We start from the raw sequence: 16,215 nt of genomic DNA, 5'->3' as shown, positions 1-16,215 counted from the left end.
CTAATTACTAGCATTATTGAACCTATTTTGATATATATTTATTTACCATTTGAAACTTTTATTCTTTTGTTTGCTTCCTTGTATTCTTTACTCATTTAAATGGGTGACTCACCTGTTTTTTAAAAAACTTCGCCTAGGTCATTTAAAGTAAACCCACATACAGAATTTTTATGAGTAGCAGTTACCAAAGAGAGCGTGTTCTCCATTGCTTCCACTAGGGGTCACCGTTTGCCTGTTTAGAAACTAGAGAATCATCCTAGGTGCCTGGGAAGAAAGTCTGTGGTTAAAATTTATCAGTGGCCACCTGGCCTTCTTTCTACTTGCTTGGGCATTATTAGATGCTCAAGAGCATTCTATAGGCAGTTCAATATCCTGTTCATAAATATTATTTCTGGATTAAATTTAGATCAAAGTCAGGTCAAATGTCAGTATGCCCCTCTCTTGGCCCTTTTAAGACTCCAGAAATTGTCTTTCATTTAAACTGAGGGCAGACAGAGGAATGAAAACCAGCCATGTTTAAAGACCTTCAAATAGATCTGCACAGAGATTAAGACTCTTGCCTTTTGGAAGATGAAGTATTTCCTCTTGATAAGAAACCCGATGACAAAATATACATTTGGTTTTTGCTAAGATTGTGGGCATGGCATGCCATCTGAGTTTTTTCTTTTCATCTGTAAGCCGGTCATTTCAACCTGCAGGGGCTTTGCTTTTTGCTCTTTTAATATTAATTGGAGAAAAGGTCACTAAGTGAATTATATTGATCGAGAACTAATCCTTCACAGGAATTGTGAGCTCTTTTTAAAAACTTTTTTGACAACACGATGCATATAAAAGTGTCCAAATCATATGTGTACAGCTTAGATTTTCACCTGCTGAACACAACCACATAAGGAGCACCAATATCAGGAAATGGAACATGACCAGCTCCCCTACCCTCCAGCTCCCTGCCTGCCTCTTTCTGGTCACCCCTCCCTTGGTCCCACCAAGAGTAACCACTATCCTGACTTCTCTCTTCAAAATTAGTTGAGCCTGTCTTTGTACATTTTATTAACGGACTCGAACACTGTGCACTCTTTTGAATCTGGCTTCTTTCTCTCAATTTTATGTTTGTGAGATTGATCCATATTGTTGAGTATAGTTGTTCTATCTTTCCACCACAGTATAATATTCCATCGTGTGAGTATGCAGTGATTTATTCTATCACTGATGAGCATTTGGGAAGTTTTCAGGTTTTGGCTATTATGAACAGTACTGAGTCATGAACAATAATGTACATTACAATAACAGTATCACGGATAGCAGTGAACATTGTAGTGCACGTCTTTTGGGAATGTATGTGGAATTCCTGGGATCGATGGCAGTATTTGCTCGGCTGTGATAGATACTGCCCAAGACCGCTTTCCAAAGTAGTTTGAAGCTGCTGCCACACCGTCCATATTTGGGAATTCCTGGTGCTTCAAATCCTCACTAGAACTTGGTATTTCCCGTCTTTCTCATCTTCGCCATTCTGGTGGGAGTAAATTGTGAGGTCTGTTTATTAAGGTTCTTTCTTTCTTTCTTAAGATTTTATTTATTTGACACAGAGAGACAGCTAGAGAGGGAACACAAGCAGGGGGAGTGGGAGAGGGAGAAGCAGGCTTCCCACTGAGCAGGGAGCCTGATGCGGGGCTCAATCCCAGGACCCTGGGATCATGACCTGAGCGGAAGGCAGACGCTTAACGACTGAGCACCCAGGCGCCCCCTAAGGTCCATTATTTAATTTGGGCATGTTGGAGGTTAAATTCTCTTCACCTGAGAAATCAAGGGAACACAATATTTGTAAAAGAAAACAGTTGGAAACAAGGAATGAACATTTATTAGAACACTTATTAGCTCATCACTGCCATTCAGGATAATCTGTAAGTGAATTTTACTCTGATGGAAGAGATATATTTTATTATTTTTAAACAAGATTTTATTTATTCATTTGAGAGAGAGAGGGAGAGGGAGAGCAGGAGCAGGGGGCGAGGCAGAGGGAGAAGCAGGCTCCCCACTGAGCCGGGAGCCCCACGTGGGGCTCCATCCCAGGACCTGGAGATCGACCTGAGCTGAAGGCAGACGCTTAACCATCTGAGCCACCCAGGCGCCCCAGGAAGACACATATTTTAAAGAGTCCCCCCCCACCATGTACACATTATTGTAAAAATAGAAAAGAAACACAGTGTACTTTATTTCCTTTTTAATTTTCAAAATGATAATTGCTGTTTTATCCTGCTTACAGAAAGACCCATGACTATTACAAAATTTCAAATAATGTAGTACAACAAGACTTTGCGAAGATGTCTCCTGAAATATGAATGCTGACATAACCCAACTGCTGACTGACTCTCTTTTACTTCATTGCCAAGTGGGGTAGAGCTGAAGAGTCTAATATTTTTAGAGGAGGAGGAACATGTGGATGGGATGGGCAAGTCTGGAAAAGGCAGTGGGACTCCCATCTCAAACTGCTCCATGCCGGGAAGCAGGGCAGCAGAGGGAGGGGCTAGGTGTCGCCGGAATTTTCCTGGCTCTGTTTTCCTGGACCAGGCTGCTGAAGTACATGCCAGCCAACAGTGAGATTCCTAATTCCCGGCAGAACAAATGGGCTCCAAAGCCTAGAAGCATCTCTGGAGTGAGTTCCGTCAGAGCAGGCTCCTGCCACCAGGTGGCGCCCCGAGGCAGCCGGCAGGCTGGTGGGAGGCCCTCCTGGGTCGCTGTATTCACTTTGTAACAACTCCAGTCCACATTTGATGTGGTTAGATTTTGGGATCCCACTCATCACGTTATGGCGAGCTCTTAACATAATCAGAGAGTGCCATCTGAAACCACAACCCCATTTCAGCCACACTACATCACGATTCATTATTCCGGAAGCGTCTCTGAGCCTGGAAGGAACTGGTTTGTCCAGAGCCCACCTCAGCTGGGCTTGTTGGCTCTAGAATGGAGAAAATTGGGGCGAGGGGATGGGTGGGCAATTGCCAACAAGATGTGTTGATGAGCATTTATTAGGGTAGGGAGAAGTGGTTTCAGTAAGGGGCCCTGGCTGTGTGATGTGAAGTGGATCCCCCTTCCTTCCCAGGGAGCTTGTGGCGTCACCGGGGTACAGGACATAAGAAATGTACAGAGGTGTAGGTTTACCATTTCAGTGTTGAGAACATCAGGAAGGCTTGGTTCTAAGCGCTGAGCTGGTTTAGGAAGGCTTCTGGGAGGAGGCAACCCTTAAGGCTAAGAAATCCGAAGTCTTAGGTCCAGTTTTGTGCACACACCATTGGACCACGAGTCCACACAGAGCCAGACCCGTGAATTCCCCAGTTTGTCTGATTCTCTTACCACCTGCTCAGTCACACTGCAACGAGCAGCTTCCTTCTCTCCGTGCTGTGTTACCTGAGGGCTGCCCAGGGCGGAGTTCACAGGCTGACTACAGTGCTGTGTTCCTGAGGACTCTTAGCTGCCATTGTTACGTTGCATGGACAGGGGAGGGAGAACCTGCCTCTCTCACCTTTCTCCCCCTTTCCTATTCTGAGTTCTTCGTGCCTGGGGGGCGGGGATTTGCTTTCTTCTTTCGCTGTCTGATATATATATATATTTTTAAATTTTATTTTGTTATGTTAATCACCGTACATTACATCATTAGTTTTTGATGTAGTGTTCCATGATTCATTGTTTGTGTATAACACCCAGTGCTCCATGCAGAACGTGCCCTCTTTAATACCCATCACCCGGCCACCCCATCCCTGCCACCACCCACCACTCCAGCAGCCCTCAGTTTGTTTCCTGAGATCAACTGATTTGAGGAATTCTTAATCTCACTGTCTGATATTTCTTAGGAGCTCTTTGTTTTCTCATCTTTAGGCCATAGGGTTTGTTTTCTAGTCCTCACTAATGGCAACCAGTGAGTAGAAATTGCGGACATATTTCAGTTCTGTTGTATGATCTCCTTGGATGTTAATCTTTACGTTACCAAACCTGTTTCTTCCTCCTTCGACTGTAGGACGCTGGCAGCACCCACGTCTTAGGGTTGTTTTGAGGGTTAAATAAGAGCAGGTATGTGAAGAGTCTAACGCAGTGTCTGCAGCCAAGTCGTCAGTGGTGTTAGCTCTGGTCTTCCTGCCCCTCTTCAGAACATGCCAAGGCCGTCTCCTGCACCTACGATGCCGGCCTCCCGACTCACTGCCACCGGTGCCCACTGGACCACCACCTGCCTAACTTTTCCCCAGACAATGTCTTCTCCATGGAATCTGCTCCCTCCTCTCTCTGAGCAATCTCTCCCTCCTTTAGGACTTACTCTGTCACCGTATTAATCTGCTGCAGCTCTTGCAACAGAATACCAGAGGCTGTGTGGATTACATGATGGGAGATCTTCTGATTTATTTAAGTGACGTAGAGTTGACACACAATGTTGCATTAGCTTCGAGTGCACAACATAATGATTCGACAACCCTGTATGTGGCGCTGTGCCCACCACAAGCGTAGCTGTCGTCTGTCGCCGCACGCCGCCATTAGGATGCAATTGACTGTATTCCCTACGCTGTACCTTTCGTCCCCTTGACTTATTCATTCTCTAACTGGAAGCCTGTACTTCCCACCCTCCTTTGCCCTCTTTCCCCCATTCCCCCCACTCTGGCAACTGCCAGTTTGTTCTTGATATTTATGGGTTTGTTTTTGTTTGTTGTTTGTTCATATATAAGTGAAATCGTGGTATTTATCTTTCCGTCTGACTTATTTTACTTAGAATACTCTCTAGGTCCGTCTGTGTTGTCACAAATGGCAAGGTCTCATTCTCTCTTATTGCTGAGCAATAGTTCATCGTGTGTACGCACACGTGCACACACACACCCTCCTCTTCATCCATCCATCAGTGGGCACTGAGGTTGCTTCCATATCTTGGCTATTGTAAATAATGCCACATACATCTTTTTGGATTAATGTTTTGTTTTCTTTGGGTAATACAATTGAAATTTATTTCTCATAGTTCTGGTGCCTGGAAGTCCAAGATCAAGGTGTCAGCGGGTTTGGTTTCTCCTGAGGCCTCTTTCCCTAGCTTGTAGACCGCCACCTTCTCACTGTGTGCTCGCATCTCTTCCTCTCCTGTAGGGACAACAATTCTATTGGATTAGGGCCCTATCCTTATGACTTTAAGCCTTATGATTTAACCCTAACTATCTCTTTAAAGGTCTGTCTCCAAATACAGTCACATTGGGGATTATAATGGGCTTTGAAATATGAATTTTGGGGACTAGAATTCAGTCTATAATAAACACTCATTTGATAATCCGCAGAACTTGCTTTGCAGTAATTTGTGTCCTTGTCACATATAACTAAGATGGTTGTGCTAAATCAGACAGTTATTTGCCAAATATAATTCCTTCTCTCCTGCCTCCACGGGTGGAGTGCATTTCCCTGCCCTTGACTTTGGTTTTGGCTGTGTGACTTGCTTTTGCGAACGGAGAGTTAGCAGATGTGAACAGAATCTTGAAATGTGCTTCTGGGGTCAGAGTTGCCCTCGTCAGCTGTTGTATTTCTTCTCCACGAGCAGAACATGCCTCTGTAGCTACTCACCCAAGGAGGATGAGAGGCACGTGGAGCAGGCCTGGGCCCCACTTGCATGCTGAAACCAAGCCCGGCTGAATTCCAGCTAACCTGCAGATACGTGTGCAAGGAATAAATGCTTCTTGTTGGAGGCCCCTGAGTTTGGGAGTGGGTTGTCATGTGACATTGTTAGGGTAATGGCTGGCTAACATAACAGTAAGGATTTATTGACTTCTTACCACGTTCCAGGACCTGAGCAGTTTATATGCACTCTCTCATTTAACCGTCGTAAGACTCCTACGATACAGATGTGTGTATTTCCTCCATTTAACAGAGAGGGAGACTGAGAGCCCGGGAGGCTTTACCCAGGGCAGTGCAGCCAGCCAGTAGCAGAGCTCGGATCTGAACCCAGGCCGCTCTCATGCCTGCATTACCGGGCCCTGTGCTGTGCACCTCAGCAGGACAGAAGCAGTCCATTTTTGCAAAGGCGACACTGGATTTCCTGGTTTCTGACTGCCGCTTTAATGATCTTCTCTAGCCCACAGAAAGCTGCTGTTTGTAGCAGTTTCCCAAACTGCCACGGGCCACTGACTGTGGCTCCAGTCGCTCTTTTTTAATGGTCTGGATCAAGCCCCATGGAACTGCTTCCTCTTGGAGATGTGCAGCAGCGGGATGCATCCTGCCAGCATTGTGTGTGTTGCACACGGCTTGCGGGAGCTCCTTTGATCTGTAGAATGAGTTTCCCACATCTCTCACCCATTGCAGTTTGCCGTAACTCTCCCAGACTTGTCTTCTGCGCCTCACCTACCCAGCAGACAACATAGCACGTCTTTATCTTTGCCTCCTCCCCCCACCCCCCCCACTACCACTGCTTTCTTGGGCTTTTTCTACCTGTTTGCTGATTCTTGGTTTGGGGGCAGACGGTTGAATCAATTAAGAGAGGATTTGCAGAATCACAGGGCAGTTACTAAAGGATGGTGTAATTAACTTCTTTAGACTAATTGAAAATTTTCATGTAGAAGGAGCAGCCAAGTGCCTCCTTGCTTAAACGGCTTTCTCACATAAAACAGCTCTCATGAAAAGATTCTTTAATGTGTATCCATAAACCAGAGACCTCTAGGCTGCTGCAGAACTTTGGGGAAAGAATTAAGTCATTTCTCTCTCTTTCTCTCGCTTCCTTCTCCCCGCTCTTCGACCATCCTCAGAGTTACACAACTCCTGCGCTCTATTGTGTGCTGCTTCTCGGTCACAGAATGAGGTCGGGAAAAATGGGCCGGAGGCAGGAGCATCAGACCTGGTGTGCCTTTTGATCAGGAGAGCGAGGAAAGGAGAACCAGAGCGTGGGCCCCTGCGGCTTCTCACGCTCCTGCTCTTGGTGCTCGCGGTCCCTTGGTTTGCACTCGGGAGATTGCGCCTCGCACCCTCTGTCTAGGCCCTTGGGGTGTGGCTTTCCTGATCTCAGACTCCAGGGATGCTCAGACGACCGAGGTCTGTCCAGGCACATGACTGCCCCTCCTCCTCCAGGAAGTGATTGGTGGGGGGGTTGGCCTGGGACCCCCCCGGATGGACCGTGGAGCAACTCCACAGAGCGCCGGACACTCCGTTTCTCTGGCCCTCTGCTGGCGTGCATGCCCAGACTTGTGGTGGCCATTTCGTCACTGGGAAGGAGAAGCATGCCTGAGGATAAAGCCGACGCGTGGAAAGCAGGGTCACGGGAGCCGTGGAGAGCCTGGGTCCTTCCCTGCCTGGATTAGCCTCTACCCCTGAATTTTCCAGTTGTTTGTGCCAACATATTTATGGGATTTTTTTTTTTCTCTGAACCCAGATTGGGTTAGGCTCTGCCCTTTCCAACTCAAAGAGACTGCCTAATACAGCAGTCATATAATAACCTCATTCCTGCAGTGGCCCCCACACGTAAGGCGGGAATAGCTACCATTTGTACTTCATGAAGAGGTGGTGAGGGGGCACGGACTCACGTGTAGGGAGTGCGTAACTCGATGTTGGCATCGGTGAGGTGCGAAGCATGTCGCTTATTATTGTCACGGGCGGGCTTTGCCCTAACTGCCATGGTTAATGGAGATTTGCGGCAGAAGTGACTCGACGACAGGTGATCTCAGCCCATCAGTGTGAGGAGTGTTTGTTATGGAGAAAGATCTGTCGCCGTGCCCCTGTTGCCCACTTGCGTATTCAGACTCCTAGTAAGGAAATCAGTTTGGATTTCGTGAAGAAAATGCCACCACGATGCTGGCCCTGCGCCAGCGCCCTGCAGAGTTCCAGGCTGCTTTCCCATAGCCACCCCTTTGGGGCCGCTGGTGCAGATGGTTTTCTGTTCCACCAGAGGGCACAGGATGCAATAAGAAGATTTCAGTGGGTGGCCCCAGGGATTCTTGAGGCCAGGAGCACGAGGGTGATGGAAGAAACTACGTCTGACAGTGAAGAGCAGCAGGGGAGTAGTCTACAGCCTAATTCCTGCAGGCAAACTCGGAACTTCAGCTGAATTGATAAAGACCTTTAATTCTTTTTTTTTTTTTTTAAAGATTTTATTTATTTATTTGACAGAGAGAGACACAGTGAGAGAGGGAACACAAGCAGGGGGAGTGGGAGAGGGAGAAGCAGGCTTCCCACGGAGCAGAGAGCCCGAGGCGGAGCTCGATCCCAGGACCCTGGGACCATGACCTGAGCCGAAGGCAGACACTTAACAACTGAGCCGCCCAGGCGCCCCTCTTTGTTTAATTCCTCCAAGAACCCCAAGCAGTACCTAGGGTTCTTTTCTCCATTTTGCACTAAGAGGAAAAGTGCTGAGAGAGACCGTGTCACCTTCTACAGGTGGGACCTAGTACAGGAGAGACGAGCCTGCGTTTTAAACCGAGGTCTCCTGATAGCTGAGGCACCGAGCCCCACGAGCTCTCTGCTCGCTTTGGTCTTAGTAACCAGGAAGAAAACGCTGGACCCCCTAACAGATGTCCCCAAGCCATCTTTCCTTCAGAAGAGGCCTGCTTTCCCTCCGCCAGGACATGCATCAGCCTGTTCTTGCAGGGAAGCCATGGAAGGTTCTAGGTGGTTTGTTGTACCCACCTCACAGGGGCTAACAACTGGTAGCTGGGAAATATTTGTTAGATGAGTTACTGATGAACTTGAAAGGTGCCTTCAAGTCTGAGAAACACCGTGTCCCTATGCACGGGTTCAAGAGGTAATTTAGCAGGATGCCTAAATTCCTGAGATTCGGAGCCGGACAGCCTGGATTCAGATCCAGGCCTCTCCAGTTATACCCGGTGTGACTTTGTCCCAGTTACCTGATCTCTCTCAAGCTCAGTTTCCTCATCTGGGATGCAAGATCCAGGAGACACGTGTGTCTGTAGCGGGTCGTCGAGGGCATGAAGGGAGTGACGCGTCATGTCCGGCAGGACACAGGTGCTCAGCGAGCGTCTGGGTCACCGCTGGGGGGCGGCGCCTCTCCCCGGGTTGCGCTCCCCATCACTGACTTCCATTATCCTGTTCCGTCCTCTCAGACATGCAAGGAGATAACAATTTAATTTTACAATTAGCATTTATCTCTGCCTCTGTGCGTAGGCCCTGTGTCATTGTAGTAGCTGTTTGGTGTTGATTGGAAAAAGCTCTTTGGTTAATGATAACACTCTTGGACTGCCGGGGCGCGCCGAGGGTGAGGCGGCGGGAAACAGCACTGGGTAAAGCAAACACAGCCATAACCTTTTCTTCTCGCTGCCTCTTGTGCTCTCTGACAGGAGCGCACGGCTTCTCCTTTTCCGTAGCTAACTCATAAATGGAAGGAGCAAGTAATAAATATCATGCAGCTGATGGATTTCCAGGGAGCCTGACAAAGGGAGAGGGAGGCTGCCAGGAAAGCCAGAGCAGAGCGAGCGAGCGAGCGAGCAAGCCTCAACACTGGCACCCCAGCCCCCTTGTGCAGCCGCGGGACAGGGGCGAGCACCCAGTGGAGGAAGGTCAGACTCTACGTCCCCGTCAGGGCTGGGAAGGCTTCCCACTGGGCAAAGGCTGACAGGCCGTAGTGGATGGAGTCCATAAAATCAATGAGTGCCGGGTTCTGGTGGAACATTTCCACCTGCCGGGCTGATGAAGTTTACAGTGGACTGAAATCTTCAGAAGGGCCCGGGGTGTCGTGAAAAGAGCCCTGGGTCAGGACAAGTGGGTCCTTTGGTCCTGCCTTTGCCACGGACCCTTTTTGGGATCTGGAAGAGGTCAGATTTTTTTTTTTTTTCCTTCCAGACCTCAGTTTCTCTTTCTGTAAAATGAGCAGCTTGGATTAGTTCCCAGAAGGGATAGATGACATTTGTCAAGCGCTTAGTTTGTCTGTCCCAGGCATGATTTACAACCCTTCCTATGGATGAACTCATGAATTCCCACGACAAACCATGTCCCTTTGCAGACAAGGAAGCTAAAACACAAGAGATAAGAATTACCCAGCATCTGTTCTTGAGCTGGGAGCTAAACTCAGTCCATCTGGCCCCAGACACTGTAATCCCAACTACTCTGCCATGTTGCCTTCTCAGTGGGATTCCATGTCTGAGCAATGGTATAAAACACCACCTTCATTCCAGGATTGAAGTGAGGTTACACATGAAGCACCCCGTTTTCCTGGGGATCCAATCTTAGTATATGGTTCTGGGTGGGTTTACTTTTTCTGCCTCCAGATATGGACATGGGACTCAGGCCCAACCTATGAGAGTTGTACCTCCCCTGGCTACAGTGGTTGGTTCAGTAATGGTCAAGTCACCCTGGTTAGAAAGTCAAACCAATTCTGGGGCACCTGGGTGACTCAGTCGGTTGAGCATCCGACTCTTGATTTTGGCTCAGGTCATGATCTCAGGGTCGTGAGATTGAGCTCTGTGCTGAGCATGGAGTCTGCTTAAGATTCTCTCTCTCTCCCTCTCTCTCAGCCCCCCTCTCCCTCATGTTCCCCCCTCTCTAAAAACATAAAAAAAAAAAAAAGAAATGCCAATTCTTAGATCATGATATAACTACAGTATTGGAAAAAAGAAGCTCTCCTGCTCCCAAGGGGTCACTTTTGCTGCTCCCAGAGGTCACTTTTGCAAGATGAAAGCTTGTACTCCTTAGAGCTTCACATGGTGAGAGTCTGCTTGAGGATAAAGCAGAAAGGGAGGAAAAAAGAACAGAGGAAGTGGTGGGAGAGGGAGAGAAAGAATGCGGGGAGAGCGTGAATGATTCCCGATGACATCATTTGGACCCCTGGATCAGCTGTGCCTGGACTAATCAATTATTTGAACAATAAATCCTTTATGCTTAAGATAGTTGAACATAGTTTCTGCTACATGATACTGAAAAAAATTGTGTCTTACACACACCACATCACTGAACTTGGCAAAAAAGAGAGAGGTGGTAGATTGGAGATCCAACCTTTGCCACACGTTTAACCATTGCTTTATTTCATGGTTTCTCAACCTTGGCACTGTTGACATTGGGCCAGGAAATTCTTTGTGTGGTGGTCATTTCACATTGTAGGGTGTTTAGCAGCATCCCTGACCTCTACCCACGGATGCCACTCCCCACCCCCGCCTCAAGTTATGAGAAGTAAAAATGTTTGCAGACATTGCTAATGTCTCCCTAGGGACAACACCCCCCCCCCCCATCCCTAGGTCAGAAGCACTGGTCTAGGTAGATCCAGATCTGGTTTCTCTTAAAACATAGTTCTTGGACCTCACTTTTTTAGTAGGAGTTAGGGACATGGTTGGCAGTGAAAGGGGAGATCCTTCAGAACTTTTGCGCCAGGCAAATGTGATCAGCGGCAGGGGGCTTTGGGATTAAGGGAGCCTTTGGTCTTGATGCCCAGAGTATACCAGGTGTTCTGTGTTTGGGAGGATTTGGGATGAGCAACGAATTGGCCCCCGAAAGGTTGAGTCATTTAGCTCTGAGGTTGTTAAGTGCTTCCCGCCGAGAGCCCTGCATCTCCAGTTACGGTGCAGGTCACCAGTGGCGGCCATCAAGCCGGCCACCTGGAACCGGCCTCTAATGGCTTTGGCAGAGCGTGTCACAGCTGCTGATGGAGCCCAGATGGGAGTGGCATCCTACAAGATCCCCAGATTCACTGCCTTCCACAAGAATACTGTCTAAATAACCCCTTAATTCATCTCAAACTGAACTGCCCCTGCTCCTTGCCTAGCTACTCCTACTCAGTGAAAATGTCATTCCTCAGGGAAGCTGAGTTCTTGATACCTCATCCTACCAGGAGGTCAAGGTCCCCAGTGTGATGGATGCTGTGGAGCTCCACCCGCATCCCCTAGGATGCTTCCACTGCTCTGAGGGCCCCTCACGGGCTTCCTGGGCTTTTGCCCCCACTGCGGGCATCTGCACGTCGCCATTGAAGGACTTCTTTTGAGCTACTGGAGCCACTTGCCCGCAAACAGAGAACCAGGAGGGTCTGGGTTTGTGTCTCCCAGGGTGGCCCTTCGCCATTGGCTGACAGGTGTGGGGGTATGAAGGTCTGGCTTGCTGGGGTCAGGTTGGGACAACTCTGAGTCATCACTTACACTCCTGGTCCTCTGCAGGGTCAGGTGACTTTGCACGAAGTTGCCCCTTTGTGTGGCCTCCTTCTCTCCCCTCTCCTGCTTTTGCCTTCCACCGTCTCGCCAGGCTCTCCGAGGGCTACTTTCTTAATACACCACTTTCATGTCAAGACATCCCACCTCAAAGTCCCTGCTATTGCTTTCTTAACACCATGGACTCCTACTTTGTAGTCCTTACCAGAACTTTAAATCAGATAGTGAATTCTTTATTGCAGTCTCCTCCAATAACACATGCCCTCCATGAAGACAGAGACCATTGTCCTCCTGATCACCAGATCTCCAGGGCCCGGCACAGGAAGTGTGACCTATTATTATTTTATTAACAGTTATGTGAATACTTTCCTAGCTCTCTTATTAATAAACAGTAAGCTATTTGAAGTTAGGACCCATGTCTGATAAGCTTTATGCTCTCTGCTTCATCCTTCACTGGGCTTTGCTGATAAGAGGTCAATCCATGTTAATGAATAAATGATACTGCTTGCTAGCTCTTATTGAGCACTTTCTTGGTGTTAGGCCCCTCCCCTGTGGTATGTCACTGGTCCTTACAGTGACCCTGTGATGTAGGGACAATGACCATCCTCATTTTTCAGATGAGGTACAGAGGACTTAGGTGGCTGCCCCAAAGACACACGGCCAGTCCGCAGCAGAGCAGGATCTTGAATTTCATTTCTGTCGGATGTCAAAACTTCAACAACAACAACAACAAAAAGTCTCGTTAACTTCCTTAGAAGGAGTTCTGGATGGCAGGTTGCTTTCCGTCATGGGTCCTCTTAAACTGTTTGCTGTGTGTCAACTATTGAAGTGAGTAATGCTTCCGGGGAATCAGGGAGAGTGAACAGCAACACAGCCCGTGGTTGTGGTGGCTTTGCTGCCCTCTCCAGGCTTTATCTTCACCCTCAGGACAGTCACTGTTAAAGGAGATTTGTTCTTTTTGACACACTGACTGTTGTCCGAACAGTGCCTGGGAAGTATTGATTGATTCGCGCACGACCTCGGTAGGCAGGAGGCTGAAGCTAATGAGGGCAAGACCGTAGCACGACTGCCAGGCTTGGTCCTTGGTCGTAAGGAGGATCAAAGAGAAGCTGGGAGGGGACCAGTGTGAAGCATCCCGATTACCGGACAAACAGTTCAGCGTTGCTGATCATCGATTAAGTGCCTATTAGCCAGGATTCTTTTGCTTGCAAGTGACAGACGCCAATTTGAAATGTCCCAGCAGTATGGGGATTTATTGGTTCAAATAAATGAAAAAGACCAGCGATGGGTCCTAGCGTCAGCTGTAGCTAGACCCATGCCACGAGGCCCCCTTTTCTCTCCATCTTTTCACTCTGCATTTCTCTGTAGGGCTTCGCCCTCAACTCTCTTCATCCTGATTGAACATGGCAACGGAGAAGCTCAGCCACAGCTCCAGCCTTCAGTGTCTTCAGTGCGCACAGTCTCAGCGGGAACGACCGCCTTCCCTTGCCTTCTCCGGAATACCAACTGTGATTGGCCTGGCTGAGTCATGTGCCCTACCATGGGCCAATCACAGCACTCCAAGTCAGAGGGCACCTATTGGCCAGCCTGAGTCACATGCCACCCTGGGACAGGGAGGTGAGCTTGCGATTGGACTGTGTCCACCACGTGGTGGAGGGACAGAAGTTGAAAGTAAAAGGGCTTTGCCAGGGGAGAAGGCGGGAAAGGATTCTGGGCAGACGGAGCTGGTTCTCTGCTAGAAACAGCACCACCATCTCCCTCAGTATGTTCTTTGTTAGAACATTAAATTCACCAATTTATAACTGAAAGAAGTCCCCCCACTCTTCTTGGACTTGATAAATTTTGGCATGATAGGAATTTTAAGATTTTCTGATACCACATAAATCCTCAAATGATGACTACTGGCCAGTAATGCTGTTCTTTGGAGAGCAGATGTTTAATGATTCAGTCTCCCGTCTCCCCATTTTAATTGCTTTCTCCAGTTTTTTTTTTTTTTAAATTGTGGTAAAATACACATGACATTTGCCATCTTAACCATTTTTCAGTGCACTGTTCAGTGGTATTAAATACATTCATAATGTCGGGCAGCCATTGCCACCATCCGTCTCTAGAGCTCTTTTCATCTTGTAGAACTGAAACTATACCCGTTAAACTGAAATTCCCACCATTCTGCTTCCTGTCTCTGGTTCTGACTACTCCAGAGACCTCGTGTAAATGTACTTGTCCCTTTGTGACTGGCTTACACCGCCTAGCATACTGTTCTCGAGGTTCATCCACGTGGACTTCGTAGCATGTGTGAAAATTTGCTTCCTTTTTTAAGGCGGAATAATGTTCCATTGTAGGGTTGGACCACATTTTGCGTCTCTGTTTACCTGTCAGTGGATTCTTGGGTTGCTTCTTACATTTTAGCTATTGTGAATAAGCTGCTATAAACAGGAGTGTACAAATATCTTTTGGAAACCCCGTTTTCAGTTCTTTCGGGGATATATTCAAAAGTGGGGTTGCTGTGTCCTATGGTAATTCTATTTTAAAAAGATTTATTTGGGAGAGAAAGTGGGGGGAGAGGGAGAGAGAGTCTCAAGCCGACTGTGTGCTGAATGCAGAGCCTGAGGAGGGGCTCGATCTCGTGACCCTGAGACCAACTGACTGCACCACCCAGGCACCCGGCTAATTCTATTTTTAATTTTTTGAGGCAGGGCCTACTGTTTTTCACAGCCGCTGTACCATTTTACCAGTGGTGCTCAAAGGGTCCAATTTCTTCACATCCTTGCTAACACTTGTTATTTTCTTTCTCTTTTCCTTATAGTAGCCCCCCTGATAAGTGTGAAGTGACCCATTTAATTTTTAATTTTAATTTTTGACAAGGTTGTCCAGTCATGTGGCTCCAGACAAAAAATGATGAAAAGATCAGTAGTGGAAAACTTTTCTCCCGTCCTAATCCCCATGCCCTCCAAAAACAAAACTTGTAACTGCGGGTATGAGTTTCTTATTTTTCCCTCATGTGATGTTTTTATTCATCTAAATCAAAAAATATTTATTTTCTCTCTTTTTAATAAAAAATGTCATTCAACTATACATACTGTGCTGTGCCTGCTTCTACTTTCAATAAGTACCTTACAGTTCCTTTTATAGTTGAAGATAAAGAGCTCATTTATTCCTTTTTTCCAGCTTTATGATACTTCACCGTGTGGCTGTATCATGATTTCTTTAACCAGGTCCCTAAAGGTGGACACATGGATTGTTTATAAGTTGCTGGTATTGGAAATAACACTGCCATAAATAACCTTAGGCATGTAAATAAGTTCCTGGAAGTGGAATTGTTGAGTCAAAGGGTAAGTGTATCTGTAATTTTGATAGAAATTGCCAAATGCGGGGCACCTGGGTGGCTCAGTCGTTGAGCGTCTGCCTTCGGCTCAGGTCATGATCCCAGAGTCCTGGGATCGAGCCCCGCGTCGGGCTCCCTGCTCGGCAGGAAGCCTGCTTCTCCCTCTCCCACTCCCCCTGCTTGTGTTCCCTCTCTCACTGTCAGTCTCTCTGTCAAATAAATAAAATCTTAAAAAAAAAAAAAAGAAATTGCCAAATGCATCCAGAAAAAGGTTGTGCAAGTTTGAATCCCCCCCCAGCCTCACCAGCATGGGGCGTTCTCCACATGGTCAGGGAGAGACTGCACAGTAGTGAGGATTTTATTTGCACTTCTCTTGTGCAAAAGTGAAACAGCCCTTGGCCGGGACTTCTGTGTCCTGTCGTCTGCCCTCCCCTCCGAGTTCTTCGTGAGGACACCCTTTATCACCATTACATGTACCTGCCTTGGTGACTTGCAAGAGGGGGCACAGAGCCTGCTAATGAAAATCGTGGGGGACACTGAATTTAGAACTCACACAAACATAGAAATAATGAAAGCCAACATAAAGATGTTAGGAGTGTGGTCAAGAAACTTAAGAAAATGAATCATGGCTGGGAGGGAAATGATTGATAAAATTATTAAGATGGAATAAGAATGTAAGACAGATGCAGAGAGGGTGATGTTCTTGAGAAGAGCTCACGTTTTCCTAAGAAGGCAGGATGCCGCACACTCTTTGGGACCCAATCGTGCACCTGCCAAGGCCCAGCGCCACCTCCACAGCAGCGGCCCCCT

The 16,215-nt window shown here is 47.5% G+C and overlaps 1 long non-coding RNA gene across 1 annotated transcript in view; it reads left to right on the top strand.

Moving 5' to 3' along the window:
- The window catches only part of LOC144379175 (uncharacterized), a 175,333-nt gene that overhangs the window by 122,359 nt on the left and 36,759 nt on the right, over positions 1-16,215 (top strand). The gene's annotated exons all lie outside the window — the stretch shown is intronic.

This window comes from Halichoerus grypus, chromosome 10 (genome assembly GCF_964656455.1).
Source record: "Halichoerus grypus chromosome 10, mHalGry1.hap1.1, whole genome shotgun sequence".
In the NCBI taxonomy this organism is placed as follows: Eukaryota; Metazoa; Chordata; class Mammalia; order Carnivora; family Phocidae; genus Halichoerus; species Halichoerus grypus.
This window is presented reverse-complemented; position numbering and strand designations above follow the sequence as displayed.